Consider the following 15,252-nt stretch of genomic DNA (forward strand, 5'->3'; position numbering starts at 1 on the left):
GATAAAGTCCACCGGCCTTTTCAAGCCGTTGTTGTCTCAAGTTCAATCACCTTCCTCAAAAGAAAAATTATTTTGGCGCACCGTCGCGTCGCACCCTCTACAGGATTACCTTTTTGAACACTTGTACCTTGAGTGATGGGCCTAGAAAAATCCAATATAAATTTTCGTGTACATTCCCTAAATGTCCGTTGCGTATTGCTATCGAATCATGAGAACCCAAAGTACTTTTCTTTATCTCATAGGAAAACCAGAAGTGCAATTAAGGCTGTAGCGTCACGATTTTCATTCCAGCGCCCAACCTAGCCACTATATCATCCATCATTCAAGAGATGACTCCAGAGGGTTCAGATGCAAGATGGATTTAGTGTGCAGTTAATATCCAACAGGTACTATTTTTAGCGCGAGGATTGTCATGTCTATGAAGTCACTAAGTGGAACAAACAATTAAAGCGCTGCAGTTAGATTCTTTTGAGAAGCATGGGAAGACATTGTCGGAAGGGGTTCCAAAGATTTTTCGACTCTTCAAGAATACCCACATAAACGCCAGGCGAGCAATTGCCGGAATGTGGTATTGAGTAATTCTGATTATGCTTCCTATGAAAACGCTGATTAGAAAAGCTGCAACCGAATGTCTGTTCGGTGTGAGTTGGACCATTGCATTTATGTGTTGTTTACATTATCGAAAATAATTTAGTCTTTGATCATGAACTGGATTTTGAAAGCAGATGTTTTCATTGGGAGCGCATCAAGTAGAATTTAGTAAGAAATGAAGTATGTTTGTTGCTGTGTTTATCAGTCTGAAAGGAGAAGAAGTATTACACAACACTTGGAGATTTATTGTTCGAAATTTATCGGTTTTACATTGAAAATAATTTTTGTTTGTTTATGCTTGCCAAATTATACAATAACATCTACAACGGTGTAAATTTTATCTCCGACAAGATATGTACATACCTAAATATGTATAGGAACATTATGTATACTGACTCCTGCTGTTTTTTTCCAAAAATTATTTTTCGGAAACAGTAATTTAATTTGTTGTGGAAGCTTTGGTTTAAAAAAGGTTGATATCTTTCTTTAGAAATAATCAGGGATTACTAAACAATGGCGATGTTCCTTAACCTTGACCTGAATGTTACAGTAAAAATTCTTTCAGTAGACCGCTCCTCTGTCAGCGGCAGTATGGTACGGGGTTCACATCTATGTATGTTCTACCACTATACATACTCGAACGCGATCAGACAATGTTACAAGAAGGTACTACTCTACATAGGAGAGCCGAGGAGTGCACGCGCATTATGGAAACTAGCGCCCGTTTTCGGTAGCCAAAGATTTTAACCGTATAGGCGGTCCCTACCCGAGGCTTATACAACAAGCAGGGAATACTTAAACCGTCAAAGTAAATTCAAATCTTCAGTTCAAAGAAGGTGCGCTGTATTAATGAAATTGAGAGTGGTTTGAGACTTTTACGTTTCTCAATGTGATGAAATAGCATTGTATATTACAGAAACTGCAAACAAACAAGTCGGGAAACAGGAAGCTTGACGCTTCAGGTATAAAAGGTTTTGTGTTTCCCTATGTGAGGAGCATAACGCAGTTCTCCATTGGCTGATAGCATTGACTCGAGATATTTAAATCGCTCAGTTCTGGGCATGTTACTGCCATTGACATTACGGGTCGATGCTATTAGCCAATGGAGCGCCAACTGCGTAGTGAAATTGCTTCACGCATTAACGCAATCTGGATGAAGTGACATTCCAAAACTGGTGTTCTTTGTGATCGACGTATCAGTGAACATCTCAAATCTAAAATTTCTCACGAAGTTGTCAGCGCCAGACGGACTCTATAGTTCTGAGTGCTGGCCGACTATAAAAGACAATAAACGGCGTCTTGCGGTAATGTGGACTAAGAAGTTGCATTGAAATGAGGATATCCGCGATCGATATGTGGTTGCACCGATCGTGGAAAAACTGCAAGTGAGTGCGTTTTCCATGGTGTGGTCACGTAATTCGCACTGACAAGAATTGACTAACCAATATTGGTTTGAACATCGAAGTCATTGGTAAGCGACCAAAAGGCCGGCCAAAATAACGGTAGCTTGATACGCTGGATGGCATTTTAAAAGCCTCCCGATTACATTCAGATCAGGCATTTGATAAAATAAAGTAGCGAAACCGATCACGACGCGCCGACCCCGCTTGTGAATGGGACGAAGGCTGAAGTAAAGGAAGCTCCGTGTCACATAGCGAAAAATTCCATTGCCCTCTATTTTTTACGAAGCCATTTAGATAAATCATTTGATAGAAAGCCCTGTATTGCTAATAGTCAACCTCATACGCTTCATACTCTGAATTTAATATTAGTAGCAAATGGAAAGAATTTAAACTACATCAAATATAAACAAGTCGGGATACTGGAAGTTCGCGCTTCAGATATAAAGGTTTTGTGTTCATCTAATGTAAGAAACTTCAACGAACACTTTTCTATCCGTATATAGCTACAAATCCAACACAATCCTTTATATTTTTACAAACTACAAGACACACGTACATATTATAACCATAGATATTATCCTCACCCTAAACAAACAAACTGCCGTTTTCGGAATTCTGTACATATACGTGCACGTATGTAAATTGATCGTACTCATATTTCCAATTTATTTCGTGCGCAAAAGCATACATATGCACATATATAGTTCGTACATTAAATACAGCTGGTTTCATGTACAAGAATATCTATCTGAATTAGACACTACCCGCAAACTTCATGAGTACGCATATATTATATACCTACCATACATACATACATGTCTGTTCGGAGTAATTGATATTCATATACAAATGACTAAAAAACTAAAACAAAATAATTCTTTGAGACCCCATTCATAAGAACTCATTTCGTTGTGGTATTGACGAATTGATATGTGATGATGACGTCATACAGGTTGTAGAGTGCACGAAATTCACAAAAAATGGCAAAGTTCCACCCTCTATAACTTTGTTAATAATAGTTCGATTTTCTTTAAACTTGACCAAATTGTGCATGATGTTATCCCTTATACCCATTCCATGTCTGGGATGGACATGAGGGGAGTTACCGGGTAAATTTCTAAAATGTGGAAATATTCTATTATTAACTTTATTTGCATAGATATCGGAACCGGATGTATTTTGATGCCTAGATTTCATGGAGATGCACCACTGTGATGTTTTTCAGATTTTTCGATTGGATAGGTTCAGAGAACTAGATCTGTTACACTTTCTGATGTTCATATTTTGAGCCCTCGCTCCCCTATATTTCACCCGATATCAAATATGGAACCAGTTTCGAAAAGTACTAATTGAGCCTTTTCGTTTGATACCCCCACATGGCTACATTCTGTGAAAACAAAATGTTGCACCCTCCATTCACATGTTGTGAGGAAAACACAAAAGCTTGTATTGATCCCGAAGACATGGAAAGCCGATAGGTGAACCAACATCCTATCTGTCTTCTGGATACAATAGGCCAGATCCTCGAGCGGATAATCTATAACCGGTTATATCCATTAATTGATAGTGGAGGTTGTTTATCGAATAGGCAGTTTGGCTTCCGGAAGGCGCGTCAGCGGTTGTTGCTACCAAACTGGCTTTTGAACTAGCCAGAAAAGCCTACGACGAAGAAAATTACTGCGCACTGGTGACTCTTGACATCAAGAACGCGTTTAATTTTGCCAGATGGAACCATATCATCGAAGTGCTCATCGCAGAACAAACACCAAAATATATATTAAATATAATCTTCGATTACTTCTGACGGCGGAAGCTACTTTATGATACGGACAAAGGGTCGAAGATGTATGTAATAACGGCAGGAGTTCCGCAGAAGTCTGTCCTGGGCCCTCTGCTATGGAACTTAATGTATAACGGCGTTTTACGGCTTCCAGCAGGTAGACCGCTAGAGTCATTGTCATCGGATTCGCAGATGACGTTGGAGTGGTTATAACATTCAATCACCTCGACGAAGTACAGATATATGCGAACGAGACTACACGGACGATCAAGTCCTGGCTTAAAGACCACGGGCTGGAGCTTGCCGAACACAAGACGGAGCTGGTGCTCTTTACAAAGCGGCGGAAACAGAAAACTGTTGAAATTTGCATCGGGGTGCATGTTGTTAGCTCTCAACTATCGCTGAAATACCTGGGAGTAATATTCGGCTCCAAGCTGAGCTTTAAACCCCATCTAAAACTTACTGTGCAGAAAGCGGCGACAATCAGCTCAATACTGGCAAGGATGCTTCCAAATGTAAGCGGCCCGAAGCACAGTCGACGATTACTCTTATCGAGAGTCATCAGCTCTGTACTTTTATACGCGGCACCAGTATGGGCGTCGGCGATAAAACTCGGAGAAAATCGTAGACAGCTTCAAGCTACATATCGATTAAGCGCTCTCCGAACTTGTTGCGCCTACCGAACAACATCTTATGAGGCAGCATGCGTGATTGCTGGGATGATCCCGGTAGATTTTCTAACCGATGAGGCAAGTCAAAGTGAGCGTTTTCGGTCACTGGCTGTATGGCAAACAGCATGGGACCAGGCGGAGAATGGCCGGTGGACACAGAGGCTTATCCCAGACATAGCATGTGAACTGTGCGTAACCACGGTGAGACAAGTAACGATCTAACTCAGTTCTTAACCGGACACGATGGATACAGGAGTTACCTCTATAGGTTCGGTCTAGATGAATCGGCCGATTGTCTTACGTATGAAACAGAGCTAAATACCCGTTTAACGGTGGTACATCTGATAAGGTACATGGTGCAATCAAGTACAACATGGAACGGGGTAGCAGCAGAAGTATAGCGGAGACATAGAAGGGAAGCTACTGCAATTAACGCCTCGCAAAGCGGTAGCAGCTCGTTTATAGTAAACAGCTAAGATCTGAACAGCCCCGCGAAGCAATACCGGAACTATGGTCCCGAGGGGGGAGTGTGGAGAAAAAATGGGAGGTTCTAGTCGATAAGAGTCCGGCATGCGTATCCTAGATTCCAGATGCGTATCCATGATGGATTTCCCCCAGCCAAAAAAAAAAAGACAGACAGACACCGTCTCGATTCTAATAAGGTTTTGTTTCACACAAAACCTTCAAAAGAGCTGGGGAGAAGTAGATTTTTCATGAATGGAATTTTAATATTTCACTGGAATGTCAATTATTCTCGTTAATTATGACCTCAGCGTCTTTTTTGTATGGCTGAGGATGCTGTTAATTCGCACGAAATTGATAAGTTCTAACTGCTATAACTTTGACACCAAAAGTTAGATTTTCATGAAACTTGACATGCGTATGCACGATACTACCCTCTAGTTCGGTGCTGCTAGGATGAACCTAAAGGGAGTTTTTCATTCAATTTGTAAAAGTTGGTAATGTGTTATTAGTAAGTTTATTTGAGCAGATATCGGAATGGGACATCTCTCGAGGCTTAGATTTCACATAAGTGTTTTACACAAAACCTTAGGGGCTGGGGAGGAGCATCAGCATCTTATTTGCATGGCTTTGGAAGCAGAAAATTCGTTTGAACTGCTATAACTTTGACGCTAATGGCCAGATTTCCATGAAATTTGGCACGTGTATATGAAATATTGTCCCCTATGATGGTGCAGTGGATGTCCTAGAATTTAAGAGTTTTTTAATCAATTTCTAAAAGTTGGTAATATACTATTAGTTAGTTTATTTAAGCAGATCTCGGAATGGGACAAATTTTCTCGCCTAGATTTCATCTACGTGCACCACCCTGATTTATTTGGGATTTTTGGGGTGGGTAGTTTCCGAAAATTAGTCCTGTCTCACCTTAAGTGTGTACCTTTTGATTCTTTACTCCCGTAATTTGCAATTCACTCCAAAATTAATATCAGATTCGGAAAGTAATAATTGAGATCTTTCACTCATTACCCCACATGACTATATTCGATGAAAAAAAATCTACATCCCTCTCTTACATGTATGAGGAGACCCCCTTTAAACTGCACGCAAGTTTATGTCACTCACTGCATGCGTGGGATTTGATAGTTCCCATGTGTCCACCAAATTTCGTTGGGATCGGTTTAGCCGATTTGCAGAAAAGTGCGTGTAACAGACAGACAGACAGGCAGTGAATCGATTTTAATAAGGTTTTGTTTTACACAAAACCTTAAAAAATCAAAACGTTTCCTTTATTAAGTATTTTTATTTCTTGCAAATATCCATGTTTGGGCGACTTTTAGTCACCTTTCTCAGAGCATGAGAAGCGTATTTTGCAAATATGCATATTTTGGAGACTGCTTGCCAACAGTACTTGGGAACGCAACAATTGAGAGAAGAAAGAGGAGAGAGAAGAAACGCAACAATTAGTTGCTGAAATATGTATATTTGCAAAAAATCAAAATTCGTAGTGATTTTTTATTTGTAGTTACAGAACTTGTGTAAAACCCCCTAAACTCGGTTTTGTTAATACAGAAACAAGTTTTGAAAAGGACGTTTACATTATGTCGTTAGTTCTTCTTCTTCTTCTACCAAACCCTACCCTTACCTCAACATACTATAGACCGGTCGGCAAAGCTTAAGCAGCAAATGCCGAAATGCCTTGGTGGAGAAACAGCAGAAATTATAAATCAAATGGAGAACGATTTATTTTTTTGGAATGTACGACCACTCCATAGGTCTAGGGCAGATTTGTTTCGACTTAATTTTTTCGATATTGGCTCCATCGAAATAGTAAATATTCAAGGATTCAAACGTGACACCGTCTGCGTCTACTTTACTGCCGAAATGTCAAACACACTATGACTGTAACGTTTGGCTAATGAAAACGAATGCTCACTAGTTTCTACAATGTGTGCACACTCCTTGGCAATGGTATCAAGACCCTCAGACTACTCGCTTTCAAGCAAGAATTTCGCTAATATGAACTAAAGGATCCTTTTCTCTGTCCTACTGCACTGTACTTTTCTGTTCTAGTAATCCTAGTAGAGGTAAACGCAAATCCGGTGTTGAGCTGATGCTGATAGCTACCGCAAAATACGCGACATGATCGGTCCAAGTTAAAGAGCATCACAACTGCCCAATCCTACGCTACATTTTCTAAATGTGAATGTGGGTAATATAAGGGATTTTGCTACCGCATTACGAAAGAGCTTCTGGCTTGTCGAAAGCCTTTGCATGTTCCTGTGAGGCACGTTCATGGTAGGCTTCTTGTCCACATTGATGAATAAATGCAGAAACAGAAAGAGCACTTCCCCGCGATTGTCAATCATTGAACATCCTGTCAAATTCCACCTTTTGCGGGTGATACTATAAAATGTGGATGGGGACTCCGCCTTCAATTAGAAACGAGATCATCTCTGACATCAGTGCGCTGGAGTGAAGGTTGACGGTATCTCTGGGTTGTTTTGTACCTTAGTTCTTTTTGTATTACTACAGGAGCGCATATACAGATATATACGAACGCCATATGGGAACAACTTGCTTTTATTTTTTAGCTTTGCGTAGTTATTTGTATATCGGGCTTAGTTTCTCGAGAGGAAATATGTGTACATATGTATCTACACATGGAAAGCTTGCGCTTAGCGATTAATTCGAATAAATTTATATGTATGTTTTCATATATCACTGATATTGGGTTTTGCGCATTAAGTGAGTCGAAAATATTCAGATCCATACTATCAATATATCATGATGTACATGTAAGCCCCAGTAAGTGGCAATCAACAACGTTTGTTCCTTTAGGATAATCAAAATAATTATGTATGTACATTCATATTTTGGGGTTCGGAAATACAAAAAGGAATATTTTGAATTTTTAACTATGCACGAATGGGTTAAACATAAATCGAAATTTTTTGCTGAGGATGCTGGGAGTCCTGAGTCCGCATCCACTTGATGACGGATCAAACCACTTGGGAAGCAACTTACTTCCACGGATTCTCTTTTTATTATTAAAATCGGTTCAATGTCTGTCTGTCTCTCCGTCTGTCTTTTTTTTTTTTGAGGAGGTGGAAATCTTCAAAAGACACTTGTCTGGACACACCAGCGTGTGGGATTTTTACCCACTAAAACCACCCCTGACTCCCTCCCTGCCCCGCGGAACCACCATAAGGTATTACATCACGGGGCGGAGTCAGCTCACTCTAGCTTAATCCCATTTCTTCTATACGCGACGCATATGACCGCGCTTTTCTCCTTTCCTCTGCCTTTCGTAATTTATCTTGAATAGATGCGACCATGGAGTTGACCGCATCCCAATTCTCTTGATGTGCTAGCATTTTCGGCACCAGATTTTCTGGTACCAGCACCTCTCCTAGAGTCTCCTCTAGAATCCTCCTTTCTTCCACAAATCTCGGACAGTGGAAGAATACATGCTCTGGGTCCTCTGGGACTCCATCACAATTTGGACAGTCGGGTAAGGTCTCCAATTTAAACCTGTGAAGGTATTGGAGATATCCTCCATGTCCCGTGAGAACCTGGGTGAGATTATAATTAATCTCACCGTGTCGTCTCTCCAACCACTCCTTGATGGCAGGAATGAGCCTGTGCGTCCACCGACCCTTTCCCGAGCGTTCCCACCGCTGTTGCCATCTATTTATGGATCTCTCCCTCTCAGCCTTCTTCGTCTGCAATAAGGGTGAGATTGGCTTCGCATGGTATATATTCGCCATCTCATCTGCCAAGATGTCAATGGGCATCATTCCAGAGATGACGAATGCTGCATCATCTGAGACAGTCCTGAAGGCAGAGCATACCCACAAGGCTGTCCTCCTGTAGACTACATTCAGTTTGCTAGTGTTAACTGACATCCGCAATGCCTCGCTCCAAACTGGAGTCGCATAGAGCATGATTGAGGTCACCACCGTGGCTATAAGCAACCTAGAGGTATGCCGTGGCCCTCCCACGTTCGGCATCATCCTCGCCAGGGCCATACTAGCAGTGGATGATGTCCGTCTGTCTGTCTGTCTGTCACAGGCATTTTTCTCAGAAACGACTATACCGATTAACACATTTGGTGAGAAGGTGGGAACTGTGGACCCCCGGACATGCAGTGAGTAATATCCTCCTACGTTGAGATTTAGGGGGGTCCCCATACATGTAAAAGGGGCGTGTAAAATTTTTTTCACCAAATATAGTCATGTGGGGTATCAAATGAAAGGTCTCGATTAGTACTTTTCGAAGCCGGTCTTAGTTTTGAGATTTGTTAAAAAGGCGGGGAGTGGGAGGGGTGCAAAGTGATGATTTCTTTAACGGAGCCATTCTCAGAAACTACACAACCGAAAAATCTGAAAAAAATCATGAACCTGTCTCTATACGGTACCTAGGCCTCCAAATACTCTCCATATCGATATCTGTTCAAATTAAGTTAATAATAGTATATCACCGTATTTTTGGGAATATTGAGTAAAACCCCCCTTAAGTTTATGTCAGAGTTATAAAAGTTGGTAAAATATAATATGAAGCATATTATTTCCAAGTTTGATCAAAATCATACTATTAATAACAAAGTTACAGTAGCTTAAAGTTGCCTTACCGTGTAAATTTACAACCTGAAGTACTAAATCTGATATGCTAAATGCATATTCTTAACGAGCTACATACAAATGGGATAGTTCTACACTCAAATATACTCACACAAGAAACAAACAAAACCTTTCATACCTGAAGCGCCCAGCTTCCGGTTTGCCGACTTGTTTTGGGTTCAAAACCCAAGTTGTCCAAAAAAGTTGACTGACGATTTCCTGTAGGGCAGAGGCAACGCCATCATCCGTCATCAATTGGATGCGGAATCTCAGCATCCTCAACAAAAAATGCACTTCGGCCTGGTTTAGGTCTGAACCTACGACGAATTTCACTTCAATATAATTGGTACTCATGACATGTTTGCGATTATATATAAATGGAGCGATTTCCACCTGTCGTTACTTTCGGTCACGCTGCTCCCAGGACAGAGGTGAGGCAGCGTCTGATGATTTTTGGAATACAATCAATTCCTCACAAAATAAAAACACTGAAGCATCCAGCTTCTGCTTTCTCGACTTGTTCATTTCATTATCTCATATTCAACTCCGTGAATCCTACCTGACTATCCATAAAAATTAACGTGGTTTAAACCTAAATTTTAAATAATCAAATTAATTTCACTTTGAAATTTTAATCAAAAACTCCCCAATCCTGACATCTAGGCCATCCTAAAATCCTATTAAGTAATTATCTCATTACAAAGATTGCAAATTAATGTGAATAATGATCGTTTACTTATCTCTAAGGTGAATACGATCAGAGGCATTTTGTCTAACGGCTGGATGCAGGCATTACAGACATTTTTGTGTGTGCATGTTTGTGAAGCTGAACGTTTTGTATAGCAGTTACCGCATAGTAATATATGTAGGCATTAAAAAAAGCGGCCTGAATGTGCTGTTGTTGCTTGATTTAATTTATCTTTTTTCACATGTTATACGCCTCGGTACTAGACTTTTTATATAAAAATGTTTTCTTCTAAGTAGAGGTTCTGTCAAATATGAGTGTTGATTAGAATTTGGTGCAGTAAATTATTCCAAGGAATTTGGAGAGTCCGATTAGACTTTCCGCACTGAAAACAATTTGAGTCAGCCTAGCAATGTCCTGGCTTAATGAGTCGCGTCGATCTTCTAGACGAATTTCCCATGGTGGATCTCTTCGGTCACTCAAACCAATAACATGAAGGCGAATCTTCTGATCGTGCAACATGGCAGTCGCCACTGCACAACATTACACAAGCGAATCAAATTTAGTAGCGCCATATGTATGTATGTATATGCATTTAATCGAAATGCAATCTAGTCGTTTATTTGAGCTCAGGTTGGTCTATGTAAAGGCTCCATTTTAAAAACTCGTCCTGGACCGCAATAGAGGCGGTGAAGAAAAGTATTTCGGCGTGTATTAAAATTTCCGTCCACAGTGCGGTATCATTAGCGGCTTCCATGGCGGCAGCTTAAGTCAGGCAGTCCTCCTCCATATTTATTGGTGCTGCATGTTATACTTGGATGTCAGATACGGTGATAGTTTCCCCAGTGCGTGGAGCGCTTCGATGGCCTGTATCCATTCAGCCAGCTATCCACTCCTCCTCCTTCCAACCAGGCTTGGAACCGGCTACGGAATAGTTGTTATTTACATTTTCTTTTACTTCTTTATTTTTTCCCTATTTCAGTATTTAATATCCGAGTTGTCACAACATTTAAGATCGGACGATCTTACCTTCTTAAAGCATAAAGGGGCTCTGGTAGTGGAGGCCGGCGCATGGTTTCTGCATGGTTTGAACCAGATTGTGTACTGGTCCAAGGATATTACGGGAAGCCGTGATTGATTTAGGTAAAACACCTGTAGCTGACAATACTATGGGAACTACAACCACATTCTCATGACGCCGAATTGCTTTGATTTCCCAAGCCAATGGCTTATAGTCCACCTTCTTCTCTACGTATTTCCTTTCAATGTTGCTATTATGGAGGATAGCAACATGAATAATATTCGCGGAGCGACCCGTCTTGTCAACTAGCAACACGTCAAGATTGTTGCGTGGTATGTAGCGATCAGTTAGAACCTACCAGTCCAAATATATGCTGTAAGCAGAACTATCAAGAACTTTATATATCGGCAAACCGAAAATGTTCCCGTGATTTGCTCATGTTTGTATGATAGGTTTTTGGTGAATTACCATACATACAGCATTGTGCTTGTCCATGTATTGCACCGGTGCCATTACAGTGGAACCAGAAATGAGATAAACCTCTTTAATGCCGGACCACACATTCTGCATTGGTCGTTCTCCACCCACTCTTTCATTATAAACTGTCTATAAGCTCGGGTGGCGACCACACCGTTCCTCCATTTCAAAAAAGAGCTCCCCAGCACACATCCATCTGTTCCACAAATGCAAATCGACAAATGGCTGCCAAAAACAATTCACATGTTTACTGTGCATTGTATTCAACTTCCATTCATCGATCCGGTCTTTTTCTGACTTCACCCTACTCAGAGGACTGAAAGGTCGATCCTTCAATTTAAATAGAGCCAGTATTTAGTTCCTATTTTAGTATTATTTTTATATTTTTATTAAGGTTGAAGGTTCCAAACAACATTTATTTTTTTTCCTGTTGCTATTCTCGTTACTTTGTTTTTTTTTTGTGAAATTTTTATTGTTTCAGTTTTTCAATATATTTGGCCATTATTATTTCTGGTAGATTATATGATAACTGTGAGGAATCTCTGTGGGCAGCCGGAAGCGCAAAAATCGTTTAGGAAATGGTGATATCGTACTTCGAACCTATTGTCCTTGTTGTCTGCTCCTGATCCTCTTGTACGAAATATCACACATGTTCCAATACTGGTTCAAGTTATTTGTTTACTGCCCGTTGTGTTGCTAGACGCTATTATCCTGATCTGGATAAGGTGGATGTTGTAGTGAAAAGACTCGAAGAGTCGAGTTTAGTGCTTTCGATTTGGAAAGACTGCTTTGAAATTTTGAGGGATTGAATTAGAGTGACAAACTATTTTGCTTAGATTCCGAGAAAGTTTTCGACATTCTGCTAAATTCTGAAATTACATATGAGAATGGCGAAGGACATTTCCGACATTTGGTACAATTGCTTATTCATATTTAATGAGAGATTTCATCCTTGTCATATTAATCTGTCATTCAATTACCAGATTACGAATTTAATTAGAGATTTAATCTAAACTTTAGATATGTTATACAGAGCAAAAATTAATATTTATAGTAGAACCAATTCGTCGCATGCTTAGGATAATTTATGTAGACGAACCCTTAAAAGGGCTCTTTAAGATTTTTATTTCTTTTTATAATTTCATGTTTTCTTTCTTTTGTCTTTTTCTTCGATTCATTCATTTCTTTATTCTTTTTTTTTTCCTTTTTCTTGTTGTGAATTTTTTATTTAAGTATTGAATATTTAAATTATAGTGATATGAATTCGTGTGCAGGTGCTACGGGGACTCTGCAGTCCTGCCCGGCAAATGCTCTCAATGTACTCCTGCATCTCGTCCCCCTAGACATCCACATCAAATATGTTGCAACGTGCAGTGCCGTCAGACTACGTGAGTCCGGATGCTGGACAGGGAAGTCCTACGGCCACAGTAACATCCTAGATGAAATACCTCGAGAAATCTGGTCATCCCCCACGGACTATGTCACACGCAAACTGAACTTCACGAGAAATTTTGCTGTGGACCTTCCGACCAGGGCAAAATGGAAGCCCGGCGGCGTGTTGCAAGACTATGACACGCTATTCTTTACGGACGGATCAAAGATGGCCGAGGGTTTTCTCGAATACACACGGCGTATCCAAGTCGTATGGTCTCCCAGGTTTCGCTAGTGTATTCCAGGCGGAAGTACTGGCGATATTGGAAGTCTGTCGATGGCTGGAGCGAGATTCGAGGCCCAAGCGTATCATAACCATTCTGGTCGACAGTCAAGCGGCCATCAAGACCTTGTACTCAGCGACGACATCTTCCCGGCTGGTGAGGCACTACAGAGACGCGCTCAACCAGCTGGGTGGCACGCTCAAGGTCACTCTCCTCTGGGTTCCCGGGCATAGGAAGATAGAGGGGAATGAGCGGGCTGACGAATTGACCAGGCAAGGCTCTGCTCTTGGCAGTCCCTCGCCGAATACAGTCGGTGTTCCGCTGGCGGTTGTCGGGGGCCGAGTCTACTCGCACTACCTAGCAGCCGCGGGCCTGAGATGGCGAAGAATTTGGCCCGCTTATAACATAGCCCGATCACGAGAGCTCCTGTCCCAGACGCGTGCAAATGCATTCACGATTACGGCGATCTGCACGGGGCACTGACCCATAGGGGACCATGCCGCTAGGTTCGCCATACCCTACAACTCGCATTGCCGAAGCTGCGGAGAAGGAAGGACCCCCTAATGCACTTTCTCTGCGATTGCCCAGCTCTGGCTAGAATCAGGCTGCGGACACTGGGTAAACCATTCTTTGGGGACCTCAGACCAGAGATTTCTAGCTGCAGGGTGGGAGAGTTGCTTTCCTTCGTGAATGCTACGGGCTGGCTTTGAAGATCCGAGCCGGCTGGACTCTGCTTCCCTACTCTCGTAATAAGAGTCACGGTCTTAGGAGTTTGTGGCATCAAAACGGCGCACCAAAGCGCTAATTGGGCTCTTCGGAGCGGCCACTGATACCTATCTACCTACCTACCATGAATTCGTTCTAAAGGTGTGGTTTCAGGACTTGCTCTTCCCCTCGTCCTTTCTAACCCACAAAATTCACAATAGCCAACCTATAAATATTTGAACCCCCTGCTTCAAATCGATTAAAAATGTGGACCGTCGTGGATGTTCTCTTATGTTTTATGTTCGCGCGATATCTCCAGATGTATTTATTAGTCAGATTCTGGTGCGGACCCACGCATCAGTTTAAGGACACGTGAAGTTTTGTACAATGACATGTGAGGGACTGAGGTGTTCAATGGATCCTCCACATTCCCAAGCCTGGATAGGACGAAGGCGTAGAAGCGCGTGCCAACGGAACATTTCGCTGGAGCTGCGGGCGTTCCTACACAATCAATTTCACTATTTTTTTTGGTTTTAGGATAACTCTCATCTTTAGGTCGAGTACGGCCGCTCATGGTCGTCTTTCACCACATTTGTCATCCCGGATCTTCCCTCTCAATCAAGGCACTCAGCTCTCGAATTTTCCGCGGCCAATCGCGCATTTGAGACCTTCCCCCTCCGCATATTTTCGATCCTGACTACCACAGAAACATGGAAACCAGTTTCGGTGGGCCACTTCAGTGGAGCTGTATGTAAATGCGATCAGACCTTCACACAATTTCGCCATTATTTGTCTTGGGATAACTCAGCCTTCGTGGTTAATCGTGATCAATCCGGACAGTCAACCTGGCCTTGCCGCAACTCATTACAGAGTGCGTATGTACATTCCCTCTCTAACGAGAGGTTGATATCAACATGCTGTATATAGGAATTAGTGAAGTTTGGCAAAATTTAGCATGTTGGAATTAATAATAATAATCGTTGGCGCAACAATCCATATTGAATCAGGATCTTGAAGTGTATTAGAGCACTTCATTCAAGACCGTAACGGTACACTGTAGGAGACAATGTGGTCAGCATTACGCTCACCCGAGATTATTACCCTGATTTGACTCAGGCACTCTTTCACAGCTGAGTCCACTGGCATCCGACATCCAGTCATGATAACAAATCCGTCTGCCACC

The sequence above is a fragment of the Hermetia illucens genome, chromosome 1 (assembly GCF_905115235.1).
Source record: "Hermetia illucens chromosome 1, iHerIll2.2.curated.20191125, whole genome shotgun sequence".
Lineage (NCBI taxonomy): Eukaryota > Metazoa > Arthropoda > Insecta > Diptera > Stratiomyidae > Hermetia > Hermetia illucens.